Genomic DNA, 16807 nt, shown 5'->3' on the forward strand with positions numbered 1-16807 from the left:
AGGCTCCTAAATCTACATGCAGGCACCTAAACCTAAGGACTTAATAATCAGAGAAACTCAAGACCTACAAATTTCATTCAAGTCCAGGGGAGCAGGAAGTGCTCAAGAGTCTTGTGGGGGGAAAAGGCCATTTCTTTTTCAGGTTTCAGTATCTCATTTGGGTAAGCTGGCCTTGGTGACAAGCACAGTATAAATGCCTAAAGGAGATTAAAGAAAACCTAAGGACCTCACTGGTCTACCCAAAAAGTTACATGTTCAAAACAAATAGCTGGGGTCATTTGATCCCAGCATTCTTTCCTGCCCATGGCAGGGGGTCAGGCTCGGGTCCCTTTCGACCTTATCAACTATGAAACACAGTGCCAAATTCCCAGCTGGTGCAAACTGGCATGGTCTTAGTGGAAATCCATAGAAGCTACAGTAACTGACAAGACGGCAGCAGTTTTAAGGCTGATTAGGGGTCAGCAGCACTATTTTAATTTGTGGAAGACCCGCTGTGAATGACTGATTTTGCAAGTTAATAGGTGAGTGAACAAGCCATCATACAGTGTGCATTTGCAAGTAGTTTTATCTTAATTATGACAATACTTCACAATATACTAGAAAATGTTCTGAACTACACTGAATAAAATAACAGCTTCAGCAACAGGTGGTCACTCTAGTCTCTGCTATTAATGGGCTGAGGGGAAAAAAGAAAAACAGAACCTTTGTGTACGAATTACAAGATAAGCAAGTGAGTGAGGTTTTATTTACTGCACAGTCAGTCAGAGTGAATACTCCTTGCTCACACAGCTTCTTTCACCACTGGATCTCAAAGAATCAAAACTCCATGACAGGGTAAAAACCCCATTGTGCAGGTAGAGAAACTGAAGTACAGAAAAGGAAAGTGCCTTGCTGAAGGGGACAGCAAGCCTGGAGGAGCTCTGAGAGTAAAACTCAATGGCAGCCATACAGGACAGATGCCATGACACAGACCTGTCAAAACAAAGGCCAACACTTGAGTGCTGGAGAGGGAAGTAAACCACATGTCATCATGAAGGCAAGGAAGGCAATCAGGAGCAGAAGTTTCAAAGACCCTGTTTTAGAGCATTTGGAATCCCAGTGCAGCAGGTTTCTGAAGAGGGAGAGCACCAGGCTGGTGTATGGCTTTGCATGTCAATCAACAACACAAGCTCCAGAACACAGATTTGTAGAAGAAAATAGTAAACGAGGAATATCAAAGTTTGCTAGGCTTCAGGAGTGCAAAAAAGCTACCAAAACAGCTTGGGACTGTGGGAACAAGTCTCATGGCCTGGCCACTGCCAGAAGGGCATCTGACAGAACTGACATCTGGAGATGTACCTCACACTCTGCTGAGCCCCAGCAAGCTAAGAGTTTGGCAAACAGCCAGTGAGAGTTCTTCTCCAGATTGTAATAAGGACTAATTGTCCTTCAAATGTGACCAGCAAGTCCCTTGGCTGAGCACAGATGACTGAGAAGCACTACCAGATAGACTTCATGAACAGCACCTCTGGCATCTAAATGACCTTTGCCCAAATCTGGCCTGAAAGTTTTCCATTTGCATCAAGTGCAGCCCAGAAACAGCGTACTGTATTCCCAAGACTTCAATCATCTACATAAGCATCCTGCCTGCCCTACTCTCTGGCCTTAGGTGGAAGCTAAGGAGCAGCTCAACAGTTAACAGACAAGGAAGAAACTGGAACATTCTTTGCCCCCCTCAAGCCATCTTTCTGCAGCCACATCTTCACTACGATTCCATCAGGTTGCAATGTCAGGCCAGCTACATGTGTTATCTGTTGTGGGAAGGGCACAAAAAAATTCAGTACTCAGTGTTCTTCCTAAATTAGCACCAAACAGTGCTAACAGAAGTTAAAGAGGAGGTCCTAATTTAGGTGACAGGGCAAGATTAGCAGTCCTAATCCCTTATATGGCCATTCAAGGATACATAATCTTGTTGTTTATAAAGTACACACAATTCTTTTTGCCACCAATTACATCAAGAAATATCAAGTCCAGTAATGGCATTCTCTAATTTTAACTTGTTGCAGAGTTCTTCACTTGCTGTAGCTGTTGCAGAAAGCTAAAACTTGCTATGGTCCTCCCCCCATCAAATGTGGCTGCATTTTAGTAAGAAGCATTATGCCTCATGCATCTCAAACGAAAGGATTCCTTCAGTAGAACATTTATGAAATCCCTGGGTGAAAGGTGCTTGGAAAGTGTCTAGGTATTACTGTATCCTGTGAAAACTACTGAGACTGTGGGCACCAGGCAAATAATACAATAGTAACATTTCTGCAAAGATAAGGCAGAGATAGCACTCCAGTGGCTGGGGCCACCCCCTGCAGAAAAATATTAACCAGGAAACAGGGAATAGCAGGGATCCAAAGCAGCATTTCTGTTATTAATGGCAGATGGAAGTAGAATGGATTTCAAAGACCTAGCATAGAAGCCAATGCTGCATTCCTGAGAAAGACTATGCATGTTACATGGTAATGTTTAGTGATGAGAAGACAGATCAAAATAAAAGCCACCTCTGCTGCTGAAGAACCACGCAGAGACTTTGGAAAGCATTTTTAAAATCGGCTTTTCTACTATGCCAGTCTAATTTTCATTCTAGTGGGTTTAGGGGACTGTGCACAGCAAAAAATACCATCTCAACCCAGTTTTCTTCACTCAGAAGAAATCTCCTTTTGATTGTACAAAACCAATTTAATTAATCACCTGTGTCCATTACAGAGAGAAACAAGAGCATCTTTCAGAGGAAACGCACATAAGCAGACTATTAAAATGACCAGATTTTCTGGTATTTCTGTATGCTGTCTATAAAGGCTCAAATGAATAGAGTCACTAAGGCAAGCTATGGCCTTCAGTAACTGGTTCACTAAACATCAAAATAAATCAAATTTCTAGATGCAGGGAGAATGGATACAGTAATATGTTCAAATAAGCCAGCATCATGTTTGGTGTTGATTTAAAGGGACTGAGGTGGGAGGTCTGAAACACCTAATATTATGGACATGATTAATAAAACATTTCAATAAAATCATCTGTGCATCTTTGTGGTTATAGTACAAAGAGTGAAGCTTCATGCCAGGGTCTTATAATAGAAAAGAAGCTTGGCAGCATTAGTAGCACAGGAAAGAGGGTCTCTTTTGTTTGTAGAGCACATAAACAAGGAAAGCTCTTTAGACATAGATGGGGAAGCCAATGCCTCATTCCCTGCACAGCACAAAATTGCTCCTTGGAGCACATCTCCAGACCAAATGGCTAATTTAAATCTAGTCACAGGGCTGGTTCTCACTGCTTTGTTAGGCTGACAACTGAAAAACCTATCCCAATACCACAAAATGCCTGTAGTCAGAAAATTCTTAGGGAACCATTAAGGAATAACATGGCACCCAGTGTGTGCAGCCTTTTTGCCAGATTACAGAAAGCGTCTTGAAAGCATTAAATACAGCACATACAGAGGAGCCATCATTGTCAGCCTGAAAGATGCCACTTATGGAGCTGGTCATATGAAACAAGAAGCCTAAGGCAGAGGAGACCAGTAAAGAGCTTACAGAAAAAGCTTCCATGGGACTTTTGCCTGTAAGGACAGTCATGACCTTGGGCTGATGGTGACTACGCAAGTCAGGACCCTTGAGTCTGGTAATTATATTTAGGGATGCAACTCTGGCCCCAACTATCTTTGTTCCAGGTGTGTAAGCTTTGATTAACCTGCTTGTCAATGTGGGCTGATTTATTAGGCTAAGCTTTAAAGGCATTTAACAAAAAAACATTTAACAAGGGAATTTCCACAAGGGTTTAAGAGGTAATTTGGGAGCTTCATTTAAAACATACAGTTTCATCTCAACAACAAGGATGAACAGGACCATCAGTTCCTGTGACATGCATCAAGTCATCTGCCTAAAGAAAGAACAGCTTTTGCATGAAGTGAAGCCGGTAGATATTATGAAGGAAAGGGGTCGGGGTCTTGAGACCAGCTTGTCTACCATCATGATTAAGGAGGATTCCCTGAAATCCCTGGATGCCAATATCTAGACAGACAGACAGTATCACAGAAAATCCCACAGGGTGAGGCTATGGAGTTAAATGACAAGGAGAAATAAGGTGTAGAAATTTGTGACTACAAGCAGCAGAAGTGACCATTCTCCTAGGGGCAGAAGAAGAATAGGACCTTCCAGGGGTACAGCCAAAGGACATCATCACATGATTAAAGACCAACTTGAGCAGACTTCTTTGGCAGAAGTAATGCAGGCGCATGTGATCAGGAACCATTACACAGATCAGGAAAACTTCTATTTAAAAGGGAGCTGTAATATCAGGACAATCTTATCTGAAGTCTCTCCTGTCTTTTGGGCAAGAGAAGGCAGGAGAGAGGTAATTACTGGGGAGCAAGGTTTCGTATGGGAGAGCACTAGATCTCCTAGTATAGATTCATAGATTGTTAGGGGCTGGAAGGGACCTCACAAGATCATTGGGTCCAGCCCCACTACACCAGGCAGCGAAGATAACTGGGGGTCAGGTGATCCCAGTGAGGCGATTGACCAGTCTCCTCTTGAAGATTTCCACGGTAGGTGATTGCACTACCTCTGGAAGGATGCTCTAGACAGTCACAATCTAGACACCCTAACTGTGAAGGAGTTTTTCCTAGAATTGAGCCTGAAGTGGTCTTCCAGGAGTTTGTATCCATTACTCCTGGTCTTCCCCAAGTGTGCTCTGGTGAACAGTTATTCAACTAGCTCTTGATGTACTCCCCTGATGTAGCGGTAAGGTGCTACCAAGTCCCCTCTCAACCTTCTCTTCTTTAGGCTGAAGAGGCCAAAGTCCCCCAGCCTCTTCTTATATGGTCTGCTTTGCAAGTCTTTGATCATATAGGTGGCTCTTCTCTGGACCCTCTCAGGTTTTTCCACATCCTTGTTGAAGTGTGCCACCCAGAACTGGTTGCAGTATTCCAGCTGTGGTCTCACTAGTGCCGTGTACAGTGGAAGAATCACTTCCATGGTTTTACATGAGATGCATCGACTGATGCATGCCAAAGTATTGTTTGCCCTGCTAGCTACAGCATTGCACTGATGACTCATGTTCATGCAATGATCAATTACCCCAGGTCCCTTTCAGTCGTGGTGCAAGCCAAATTGTCACCACCGAGCCTGTAGGTATGTTGGGGATTATTTGCCTAGATACAATATGTAGAAGTAATTATTATACAGTTCTGACTTCTCTGTCTCAGTAGTAGAGTGGTATCAGTCTCTTGTGCAGTTAAGGTAATCAGAAGTACTTCAAACTTCACACAAGGAGGACAATAATAGGGAAACGAAGGTCTTCCTCTCACTCAAATTTATAACCTACCCTCACTGAGAACATGCATGACAAACCCAAGCACAAAGGAACCTAAGAGAAACACAATTAACTGCCTATGCACTGATGTTAGGAGCCCAGATAATAAAAAACAGCAACTAAAGATGCTCGTACATAAAAAGTAATGTAATAGGTATAACTGAAACTTAGAGAGACTGATCTGAAAGTTAAAAACCCTTATCACAACTTTTTCCATAAAGTCAGAATAGGGGAAGAAAGGAAAAGTGCAAAGGCCCCATTTCTTGTTAAAATTAAAAAATCTGAGAAGACTGAACACTTATGGACTATAGTTCTAACTTGTAAGCCTAAAGAGAGGGTGTAAGAGTGGGCTTTTTTCCCCAGAAACTATCAAGTTTCACTGGAGAACAGGATGAACTGCTCCTTAATCAACACTTGTCACAAGTAGGTATGCACATGCACGTGCGCGCGTAACCCTTAAATGTGACTTCAATGTATGAGACATTTGCTGGAACCCTCATGTAGCCAGTTATAAAACCTCATTAAAGTTCCCATTAAAAGAAGAGAGAAAAATGTCCTAACAAAGTCATATACTAGCACATGGACCTAATATTGGTGGACAAAAAATTAGTTACTGACCTAAAGATTAGCATTTGCTTAAGTATAAGCAATCAAGATCTGTTTTTCTTTATTATTTTTACGTTGTGTGAACAGAACATGCCAACAATTACACACATACATTTTTGGAATTTTAAAATGGACTAATGTTCCAAAACTAAAAAGCAATCATTGGCATAAGTGACTAAGAATAAATTAAAGATAGCAAGTTGTTAACAAAAACTAGAACTTGTTCAGGGACATTTTACTGGATGCCCAAAAAACAATTCCATAGATATATTAAAAAAAAACCCTGTTACTGGGCAAATTGCAATTTTGGTAAAAAGAAAAAGGTGGAAGCAGCAATAAAATGAATTTTATATAACAAAAACTGCAAAAGGAGATGCAAACCACAATGAAAGTACATTTCAAGTTAAAAAAAATATATAGTAAGGGAAACCAAAGAACCATCTAGAGCTAACAGGATCAAACTGGCACACTTTTAAAAATACTGTGAAAAAATCCACAGGTCAAGTATACATACATTGCTAGAAATAGTTGGTAAAATTGTGAATGGTGATATAGAAATGACAGAAGCATCCAAGAAGTATTTCTGATCTGAGTATGAAACAAAGCAGAAGACATGTGGGAGGAACAGAACACTTACCATCCATAACAAAGCAAGGTGGGAGACAGTTTCACCTCAAACCAGATAATGAATAGGCCCAAGTAAGGAAAACAGAAGAGTCTTAAACTGCCTTGCTAAGAAGAAGCCCTCTGAACCACTGTTAAAAAATAGACCTTTGAAAACTGGGGAAAATTATAAAGGATTGGAGGACTAACAATGTCATTCCAATATTTACTATGAAATGTTTCAGGGAATCATGAACAGGTAGCCTGATGTCATTGCAAACAAATTATTAGAATGATTAATTCAGAATATCAACAAAAATTAACATACGTACACATATTTTTCTATACATGGTTGATTTCAGCCAGCACTGCTTCAGGAAAGGCAGTCCTTTTCAAATAAATTTGACATTATTAATGAGATGGTCACAATCCAAAAATATATTTTACTATAGCCAGATGAAAGAAATTTACAAGATGAGAGATGGTTTTGGAAAGCAGCAACTCCAGATAATTGCCTTAACACGAGTTCTCAGTGCAATGTTGTGGCAAAGATGGCATTAGCAAGTTTGATACTAGAACACATCACCTGGTCCTGATGTGATGTTCATGCTTAAAGATTGTTGAAATACTACAGCTCAAAAGGAGAGCCACAAAAGTGTTTTGAGGGTTGGAAAATGAGCCTTATTAGATCAGGTTCAAGGAACTAAATTTACTCAGATTACCAAAAGAAGGTAAAACAGTAGACTCTATACAAGTCTTGTGTATGAAAAAAAATCTAGTAGTGGAAGACTTTTTTTAACCTTGATGACAAGATCCAATGGCTGGAACATTAGATCAAACTCTACCTTAAAAAGAGATGCAATTTCCAAGCTGAGGGAGAAATTAATCACTGGAATACACTTCAAGGAAGGCAAAGCACTAACTTCACTTAGAGTGAAGGAGAAGATTAGACCCTTCTAGAAGACAGGTTTCTGGACCCATGGGGGAGTCTTGCCAGCCAAACAGTACACTGGAGAAGCGTGCAGACATGGCCCAGGACCCAGTCTGGGCACACATGAACCAGCTAGAGGTAGAGTGGGGCCTGATCTTGCAGTGCACGGCTGAGTGGAGGAAGTGTGGGGCCCTAATTCAACAGTGGAGGCAAATGGGGGGCCCAATCTGGTGGTAGTCCAAGCAAAGGTGGCATAGGATCCAACCTGGCCCACAAGTGGGCCCTGCACCACTCATCTGGCCCCCAACACCGGAACATGGATGCGAAGAGGGACTAGCTATAAATAAGAGTGAGGGAACAGAAAGAAGTTTGCACTGGGAGAACACCGTTTTAGGAGTAGCCATATCTTTAAGATAGCCTGACAGGGAGAGGAGCTGGGCAGCGAGAGAAAAAAGGGAGAATGGAGCACAGGCTCAGATGAAGGAGTCTGAGACAGAGAAGTCCCAGGAGATGGTTCTGCCCAAGAGAAAGTCAGGACATGTCCAGAAGAGAGAATCTGAAGTCCCTGAAGAAGCAGGGCAATTGCTTGGAGGAGGAAAGGTTGAAAAATAGAAACCGCAAGAAGAAGGGAGTGGCAGATGCTCGTAGCTTTTTCAAAGAGGGAAAGTTATTTCTTATCCTGTTCAAATTTATTTGTTATTGTTGTTTTTGAGGGAATTCACTCGGGACTGCCAGTGTTATGGAGTGAATCAGGGAGAAGAAGAGTTCAATTTTGTGCTGCTCCCTCATCCAGACAGGCAGGAGACAAGAGCACACGGAGGAACTCCTTTGGATAACACCCCACAAAAAAAAAGGAAGAGAGAAGAAAAGAGTAGACTGAAAGCAATACCCTGGTCCCCAAAAAAAAAAATTAAACAATTCTGGATCAGACTTTGTCTTCTTGTGGCTGTGTTGCTGTGACAGTGAATAAATGCAACAAAGTTTTCTGAAGATAGAAATAAAAGTATGTAAAACAGTAGATAGAGACACAAGTTGTATTGAAGTTAGTGAATAGTAGCAGTGATAAATAAAAAGAAAAAAGTTAACAATAAAGAGAGTTGATCAACCATATATGAATTCCATTCCATTGATGATTAAAAAACTCAGGCATTGTCTGAGGGAACTCGAGTAGAGCGTCACAAAGATCCAAGTCTCGTCATACTGCTAGTGCCCTACTGTGTTGATAACACCTCCCGACTATTAATAAACATTAGAGAACGACATGGCAGAAAAGAGTCGGTCTATAACACAGGAGTAGTAAAATCCAGCAATTAGGGAGACAAGTAAACAAAATAAATAAATAAATAAATATGTCATGCTCTTAAAGAGAAACCCCACAGTGGAGTATCCCTGCTATCACCAAATCTCATGGCTCATCTGGTCATATAGCATGGATCAGAACATCTTTCCCAGGGCATGTTTTGCTGGATTTATCAGAGATAAGGATAGCTGTGGAAGGGATTTTGACCTTTTCTGAGGTTTCGGAAGCTACTACAGATGGGACACTGGACCTCATGGACCAGAGCTCTGAGGCAGTGCAGCTAAACATCTAACTCATGTTTTTGCATATATGCTCAATGTCTTATTGATCACCAGTATTAAGTCAGAAAAGAATTTTCCTATGGTCAGACTTAGCAGGGATCTTGGGGAGATCTGTTTTCCTTTACAGCATGAGATATGGATCACTTCCTGGGACCATTTAACCATCTTTCATCTAATCAATTCCCAGCCGTAAGAGAGGCTTTCTGAATTGGTAGCACCTTGATCATTCCTAGCCAGTATGTGGGGCATGCAGCTTATTCTTCTGGAGGCAGAAATGCTTTAATCCAACCAAAGCAGAGTTGGCAACCTATAGTCTATGGGCTGGATCTATCCTGCTAGCCTTTGGATGTGGCCTGCAGAGCTGTGTGGTTTAAGCAGCAGGGGCTCTGCCTGCATTACCCTGTGCAGGAAGTCACTGGGGCTTGGGAGGAGTGGGAATTATCTTTGCACCACCCCACAGTGATGGGGCAGGCAGACGCAGAGGAGATGCCTGGGTCTTACTGCCTACCTACCTCAGACCTGAGCTGGATCATTCCAGTGCACCCCCTGCATCTTTCCCACCAGAAAGCATTGCTGACCTCTGAACTAAAGTATTTATGTATAACATTAGATGAAATTTAAGTAACATGAAGGAGGTCAGACTAGAAAAATGTAATGGCCCCTTCTGGGCCTCAAACTCTGTGAAATTGAGTTTTCCCTCCTTCAGGAAGGTTCCACAGAATACTGCAACACCAGCAGATAGTAACTAAGTACTTCTAACAGGCAGGCGGACACATATTCAGTACAGAGCTGCACATTCTCCCTTCCCCCAACACTCACACTCTTACTTTCCTCACAGGCTGTTAGCCAATATGCTCAGTAGGGAATAGCTGGTTGCCAGATGCTTGAGAGGTTTGCTGGCACTGGGGAGAGGACAGAGAAAGTGATAGGATGCTACAGGGTTGTTGGTTGTAGCCGTGTTGGTCTAAGGACATAGGCAGGCAAGGTTTGGGGTAGATGTGATATCTTTTATTAGACCAACTAATAAAAACTGGTTGGTAAAAGATATCACATCTACCCAAAGAACCTTGCCTGACAGGATGCTAAGCATTCTGCAAAACTAGTTAAGGAAGTGCGACTGTTAAAAAAATACTTTCCAATCCAGTTATCTGGGGAAGTGAGAGATCTGTTAAGTATTCCTTGGAACCATGCTAGCGAGGCGTCAGCCTCATTTCCTTTTCAAATGCAGCCCAAGCAATTTGATCAGGGGATTTCCTTTATTTTCTGAAATAGACCAATTTTCCCTTTGCAAAGGGAAGAATTTTCCTCTGGTCAAAAAGACCTATTCACTTTGGAATGAGCAGCACAAGCAGCAAGCAAGGATATCTTTGTGGTTCATATATGAACTCAGTCTCCATACAAGACGCTTCCCAAACACCTGGGAAGCCTCCTTCCCCGACTACAGCACAGCCACAGCATGGGCCAATTTTTTTAAGCAGAAGATTCAAGCCCATAGTATTACTGGCTTGATTAGGATACTGGGAAGGTTTTTTCAGTGAAGCAAATAGAGAATCAGGCTTCAGCCACTTAGAAGCTCCCCAGAGCATGCTGCAGGCTGGTCATGGCTTAAGGTGCTATGGCTTAAGCCTGCCCTGCTTTAGGGACTGGTTTCCATTACAGGAAAAAAGTTATCCTATTTTCTAAAGAAATTCTGCTCCCAAGGCAATTGTTGGATATACTGATACAAAAAGAGAACTGAACTTGTAAATGTTGAATGCACTGGCCCTTGAATTTGGATGTTGGGACTCAAAGGAGTTGAAAGAAAAAAAGACAAAACAGAGGCAGGGAAGATTAATTTCAATTATTGTGCTAAAATGTAGCTCTCCACTCTGAGTTCTAAAAATGCAACCCAGATTTTTTTCACCAAAACTTGAAAAGAATAAATTAAAGTAATTATAGTGTTGGCATTTCAGAACTGCTTTGCAAAGCTAAAATCAGAGCTTCAAAAGAATGCTTTTACTGGCAGCATTCTGAATCCAGAGAAGCAGAGATGCCCACTTCAGGCAGCTGCACTTAACCTAAGATATGCTTAAAGAGCCAACACCACATGGGAAAATAGCCTGGTTTGAATTAAAGCAGCTTATTTGTATCTTCTTCCTAAGGTCCTTACTACCCACCACATCTGCATGAAATAAGGATCTTGGCTCCTGAAGAATCCATTGTCCTCTACAACAAAAACACACACTGTACTTATATGACAGTTTTCATTCAAGAATCTCAGAATGTCAGAGGCCGGCAAATATTATCCCCATTTTATGTATGGGGAAACTGAGGCATGATTTACTTGCTCAAAAGGCAAGGGAGGAACCAAAAGGTAGAACCGAGTTGTTTTGACTTTCAGTCTAACAGCCTGCATAGTGGGTCACTACTGCCACCACATCCTGGAGAAATAATTCCTATACCACTACCATTGCAATTGTTTAGCATGGCAGCAATGTTAACAGAGGATCCTATTTTCATGCTAAAATAGGCAGCATTCAAGAACAAAAGTCTTCTTTTTGGCAGAAGCCACCATCTGAATGAGCTGTGGTTAGGTTACATAAAAAGTGATTCTCTCTAAAATAAAACATTTTTAATTGAAAAATCAAATCTGATTAAGATAATATTTGCTTTTAAAGAAGAATATGATAATCTTTAAATCCAAGTAAGTCTGTTGTCTCATTTTTAAGAAAGTTGAACCACTGAACTGGTAAAAATCATGGCTAAGAACCTAGAACCAGAGGGCGTCTAAACACATACTGCACAGCAAGGGGGAATAGGGGAGAGAGGGTGTTTAATTAAAGCAGCTCTCAGACAGACGCTCTAATTAAAACGCCACAGTATCACACGTATTCAGCATCCCGCATTTCAAAACTGCTGTGGGGGTGTTTAATCAAAGCTTGTTCAATGAGTTTTAAAGCACCCCCACCATCATTTTGAAACATAGGTTGCTAAATACATGCAACACTGCAGCACACTGGAACATTCTAATTAGATTAATAAAGTCTGCTCCAGGACAGCATGTGTATTGGTTCTAAGAGTTTGTTAATGTGCTAAACCAATTTGTAATAGTAAAAGTTTCTTTCAAGTGCATCAAGAATTTTCAAATTACTCAGGAATGTGGATGTGAGTGAACTAGAGAGTGCAGAACTGGAAGCTGGAAAAAAAAAACAAACACCAAACAAGGAAGCTTTTTATAAAGTGGAGTAGAAAGCAAAAGGCCTGTGTGATAGAATCTACTCATTTCAGAACTTTGTCTATGAGCACCATGTATAAAGTGATTCTATTTAATGGCTAGATAGTAATTAGGGGTGCACTGATAGAAATTTAGGGGGCCAATACCAATGGCCGACTTTTAAGGAGGCATATCCACTGATACCAATTTGATTTCCGATACAGCTGCATGCAGCTGGTAAGTTTGTTGTGGTGAAAGGGGAGGAGGGAGGGAAGGGGTGTAGTGGGGGCAATGCCCCCCGTGGTGAGGGAGGGAGTGGGGTAGGAGCTAGAGCAGGCACTGCCCAGCCAGGGCAGGGCACAGGACAGAGCCACAGCTCGTCTGGAGGGTGCAGGGAAAGGAGCGGCTTCCGCCACTGCGCGCACGATGGGAGGGCATGGGGTTCGGGGCATGTGCCCCTGGATCTGTGCGGGGTGGGGCAGGACAGGTTGCAGCTGTGGGCTACACCAGGCTTTTCCTGGTGGGGACTGGGCCAGGCTGTGCTTCAGGCAGGCAGCAGCGGTGTTGAAAGAGGGGCTATGAGGAGAACTGCAGCCACTCCAAAATTTACCATAGGCCCCCTGTAACCCCCTCCCCTAAGGGGGACAACTGCCTGCCCTGAGTGCAGCCCCAGCCCAACCCCGCCCCCTCCCCCACATGCTGCAAAGAGGCTGGCAAAGCCCTGGCCCCAGCCCACAGCTGCAGCCCACCCTGCTCCTCCTTGCACAGACCTGGGGGCACACGCCCTCCCCCGACCCTGTGCCCTCCCAGGGTTTGAGCAATGGCAGAAGCCAGCTTCCCCAGTCTGTGCTCCCGGGATGAGCTGCAGCTCTGTCCCACGCTCTACCCTGCGGCTGGGCGGTGCCTGCCCCAGCCCCTGCTCTACACCCAGCCCCACTCCCTCCCTCAACACAAGGGGGCATTAATCTACCCCCCACACCTCTCCCCTTCCCTGCCCACCACCATGGATTTACCAGCTGCACGCAGCTCTCCAAGCTGCCAGGCTGTGCTCCTCACTGCCTATGTGCTGCACATGCACAGGCATTTATTGGCCAAGTTATCACCCACATCAGGCCAATTTCCCAATACAGTCAAGTTTCTTTATATTGGTGCCGATCCAATATTAGACAAATGCATCTGTGCACCTCTAATGGTAAAACTTTCTCTAATGGATCAATCAGTTAGAAAATGTAAAACATACTTTGTTAAACTTTTTTTTCAATGTTTCCAGCACATTTTTAGAGGGGTAAAGGAGCTAGTTAAGAATCTTAACATACCATTTTTGTGCATTTAATTGAATTCCAGTTCCCTCACCATGCAGCCTAAAACAAAACTGCAAGTAAAAGATCAGTCATTCAGTAAATAAAAATGAGAGCATTAACCATTTGCTAACATGAAAATAATGTTTTTAATTGAATCTGAATGCATATATTTTAAGCTATAATTATTTAAACAAATATGTATGCCTGTAACAAAAGTAGTACAAATTTTCATAAGCCTTATTTAGAGGCAAATCAACGAGTTTTAATAGTTTTCAAGGGAAAATAAGTGCTGTAGAAAAAAAAAAGACTAAACAAGATTAAAATCTATTTAAATCATGATAAAAAAGTCATTTTTAAATCCATCTACCATAGCCATAGGACCTGAACACCTCTGGTCCCAGTTCTAGAGTTGCTCCTCTTTTTAGATCAAGGGAAAGGACACTTTGCACAGCTCCAAGTCAAAAGCTGGAAGAGCTGCCTTATTTATCCATGTTATACCTGCCATATGAAGAGAGGATTTCAAGTGCTAAACACCTTTCAGTAATACTGAATTCACAGGAAGCATTTTAAAGACCAAAGGAAAAGAACATGGAAATTTCATCAAGATGGCTTTCTAAGGAAGCTATTTGCACTACCCAGGAAAAACTAGATCTGATCAGAAAGCGTTTTGAGGGTTTTTTCCAGGAGAATTCAGAACTTTTTAAAAAGAGCTAATTTATTACCATACACAAAATAAAGACAGCTGAAGATTTTAACAGAAGTGGAGATGAGCCTAATCCAAAGTCTTAGCTCTGGATGCCCTCCAAACTTTGAAGAAATGTGCATCTGGATGGGAACTTTGAGCCTTTGGTCTCATTTCTAAAAATGCCATGTTCATTGATCATTAACAGGATGTTTATATTGCACCTAAAACACAAGCAATTCTGTTCATAAAGTTTTTTTTCTTCCCCGACTGAAAGTTTAATAGATTACTTAAATTATATGTACATTTGCTTTGAAATCAAGAACCCAACAACTGCAAAACTCTTAGCACTGACCTGGGAGAGCTCTCAGTCAGTTAATCTAAAGTCAGGGATGAAAAAAAGTCTTCCACAACTTCCTGAGTTCTTCACCTACAGAGGACCCAGATTGGCTTAATAGTGAGTTCTCTATCGGGGGGCATCTAGGGCTGTCAGTAGCAGTTTAACCAAAAGCCTAACAGGATATCTCATTTGCATGAAAGTGTAAATTACAGTCATCCTGTGTAACCCAGAGAATGGGTTCTGTAGATGTGATACACCTTGACTTCAGGAAAGCTTTGATGTATCCTAAGATATTCTCACTAGTAAACTAAAGAGATGCATCCTAGAACAGGGGTGTCTCATACTCAACCTACCCCTTGGATCAGGATCCAGACCCTAGGACCCCTCGTGGGAGGGGTACAGACCTGGTGGCAGCATGGCAAAGAGCAGCACGAGGGTGAGTGGTGGTAGCCATTGCTTGTTCCCTTGTCCCCAAAGGCCACTGACAATGGGGTCCTGTTTCCCTGAATTCTGCAGCAGGCTCCTCCCTGCAATTCCCACACCCATCAGTAATGATGCAGATTCAAGGAAATGTCTCCAGAGGTTGTATGTCTGAAACCCCTGCTCTAGAAAATACTCTAAGGTAGATACATAATTGGCTGAATCATTGTACTCAAGGAGGAGTCATCGATGGCATGATGTCTACTTGACAGGAGATATTCAGCAGGGTTCTCCCCACCCACCCCCAGGGTCTGTCCAGAATCCAGGGTAGTTTAATATTTTCATTAATGACTTGGAGGATGGGATTGAGTGTATGTTCAACTAATCTGCAGATGACACCAAAGGGAACTGGAATCCCAGACACTTTGGAGAACAGGATAAGGATTCAGAATGATCTTGATAAATTAGAAAAATGGTAAAAATTAAGCAACTGGATTTTAATAAAGGACATTTGGAAAATTCTGTACTTCATATGGAAAAACTACATGCACAAATACAGACTGGGGAATGACTGGCTTGGTTACAGTACTGTGGAAAAGAACTTGGGGGTTACACTGGACCATAAACTGACTATGAGCCAACAGCATGCTGTTGTTGCAAAGAAAGCTCACAACATGGGGTGTATTAACAGGAGAGTTCCTTGCAAGTCAAAGGAAATGATTCTTCTGCTCTATTCAGCACTGGACTCATCTGGACTCTTTTGCCTAATTTTGGGCACTTCACTTCAAGAAAGACATGAAGAAATTACAGTTCAGCAACAAGTAACAAAAAAGAGGTTCCCAGAGGTCTGGGAAAGACAATTTATAAGAAAAAGTTGGAGAAACTCTGATTACTTAGTCTAGAGAAGAAAAGATGGAACATGTAGTTGATAACCATCACCAAATACCTAAAGGGTGGTTATGAAAAGGATGTTGATACTCCCCACATTCTCTATGGCTGAAGATGATGATATTCAACTTCTACTGCACTTGAAAGTGTTTAAAGTGATTTTTTAAAAACATAACTGACTAGATTTTCAGATGTTTCTTCTTAATAGAAATGTTTGGATCAGTAGAGTCAATGTACTGAGGATGGAGTCCTTTCAAAGATCATCAGATGAAAAAATGTAGAAGGAATTGAGATTCATTCCCACCTGTCTAGTAAAATAAATTATAAGGCTGTCAATTAATTGTGGTTAATGCACGAAATTAATGTGTTAATTGTTCACATACAATTTTTTAACATGTTAATAGCACATACAGTTTTGGAGTCTGCCCTCAGGCTCCACTCCATCACCACCACCACCTCTGGGGCAGTGGTGGCAGTGCAGAGTACCACAAGGCAGTCTGGGTGCAGGCTCCAGGCAACTGTAACAGGGGGGAGGGGCATGCACAGACAGACATGCAGCTGCAGCCTGCAGGAATGCAGCCTGGCAGCATGTGGAGCAGTGCCAAGCAGGTAAGTGTTGGGGGAGAAGAGGTGCAGGGAAGGGAAGGGAAGGGGCAGTGGGGTGCAGACTGAGGCCCCCACAGTGAGGGAGGGAGTGGGGCAGGGGTGAATGGGGCTCTGGGGCCGGTGCAGGTCATGGGACAGAGCCATGGCTCACATTCGGGGCACAGGGAGGCTCCCACCTCTGCATGTACCCCTTATGCCTCCCCCAGATCAGCTGTTGCCAACTAGCTAAGAGTAAACAGAGCCACAACAAAGAGCTGAGCAGGGCCACAAAAGTACTCTTGCTGCTGCTGCAGCTTTTACTTCAAAGAACGCCACTTCT

General features: G+C 42.5%; 1 protein-coding gene across 9 annotated transcripts in view; it reads right to left on the reverse strand.

The window, feature by feature from the left end:
• The window catches only part of MGRN1 (mahogunin ring finger 1), a 154678-nt gene that overhangs the window by 83384 nt on the left and 54487 nt on the right, over positions 1-16807 (reverse strand). The window lies entirely within an intron of this gene.

The sequence above is a fragment of the Crocodylus siamensis genome, chromosome 12 (assembly GCF_052110815.1).
Source record: "Crocodylus siamensis isolate JL-2025a chromosome 12, ASM5211081v1, whole genome shotgun sequence".
Classification (NCBI taxonomy): domain Eukaryota; kingdom Metazoa; phylum Chordata; order Crocodylia; family Crocodylidae; genus Crocodylus; species Crocodylus siamensis.